This window comes from Octodon degus, unplaced genomic scaffold, assembly GCF_000260255.1.
Source record: "Octodon degus isolate 3935 unplaced genomic scaffold, OctDeg1.0 scaffold00026, whole genome shotgun sequence".
NCBI classification, from domain to species: domain Eukaryota; kingdom Metazoa; phylum Chordata; class Mammalia; order Rodentia; family Octodontidae; genus Octodon; species Octodon degus.
This window is the reverse complement of record NW_004524602.1, coordinates 11,461,866-11,463,100: the sequence shown is the minus strand read 5'-3', so window position 1 is coordinate 11,463,100 and position 1,235 is coordinate 11,461,866. Positions and strand designations below refer to the sequence as shown.

General features: G+C 61.4%; 1 protein-coding gene across 1 annotated transcript in view; it reads right to left on the bottom strand.

Moving 5' to 3' along the window:
- The window catches only part of Rbpms2 (RNA binding protein, mRNA processing factor 2), a 25,294-nt gene that overhangs the window by 23,083 nt on the left and 976 nt on the right, over window positions 1-1,235 (bottom strand). The gene's annotated exons all lie outside the window — the stretch shown is intronic.

Below are 1,235 nucleotides of genomic sequence, written 5' to 3'. Positions count from 1 at the left end.
GGTGTGTGTGTGTGGCCAGCTCAGCCCACCAGGGGGCGGGGCTGGCTGGCATGTGGTGCTGGGGGATTGAACCGCGGTCCCTGTGCTTTGCTAAACTTGTTCTAGGTAGGCGCTTTAGACCACTGAGCCATCTCTCCAGCCCCAGCCTAGGCCGTCTTGAATTCACAGCAATCCTCCTGCCTCAGCTTCCCCAGTGCTGGGATTACAGGCCTAGCCATTATGCCATGGATAAAGTATTTTTAAAAGGTTAATAAAGTTAAGTAAGTAGGGATGTAGCTCAGTGATAGGAAGGTCCCATCCTCCTACCAAAAAGAAAAAAAAAGGCCCAAACCTCAAGACTTTGGCCAGACCACATAGCTATCTGCCACCCGAGGCTGTGAGTCTGGGGGTCAGCAGCAGCCTCAGCACGCTTACGTTCCTTTACAGACGCAGTTAGGGCCTCACCTGGCTTCTCAGGGGACACCCCCTTCCCCCATCAGCTCACAGACGTGGAAGGGCAAGCAGGGACCCGAATACACCAGTCGCTCTCCCCCAGTTCTCAGGAAAGGATGGAGACACAGTAACACCAAAGGCCTGTAGTCATCGTGGTCCCAGAAGACAGCGCTCATGGGACCCAAATCCTCCACCCTACGCGAGCCCCGACCTCAAGCCCCCTCTCTGAACCTCGTACATTTTCTTCTTTTCCTCCCCACCCGGCCCCAAAGCAAGCCTCCCGAGCTGTACTCGGAAGACTCCGGCCACGCTGGGCTGGGGCCTCTGCAGGGCCAGGGCTGGGAGCTGGGCCCCAACCTCACAGCACAGGAGGTGGCGACAGCGTCCCCCTCCCAGGCCTGTGGTTTCTCCTCCAAACCAAGGGAAGGGCGCTCAACATGGATAACCGGGTCTTGGTTTCCTGGACAAGGGCAGGAAGAGTTGCTCAGCCCTACAGTGACACAGCAGAGGCCCTCGGTGGCAGCGGAGTGGGCTGTCCCCTTCCCACCGCGGTCCTGACCACGCCGATGGCAACGAGGCTGCAGCGCCCCATCCCCGCCCCCGCAGCAGCCGCCCCGGCGTACTCCCTCCCCGCACATGGCCGGCCGGCAGGACGAGGCTCGCGCTCCCCGGCCAGCTTCGGGGTCCTAACCTAGCTCCCGTGAGGAGACCCGGCAACTTGAGTGGCTTCAGCCGCCTCCTCCCCAGAGCCTCATTAAGCCGACGGCACCCGGGGCGCGCCCTCGACCCCGCCCGAGGAGGCC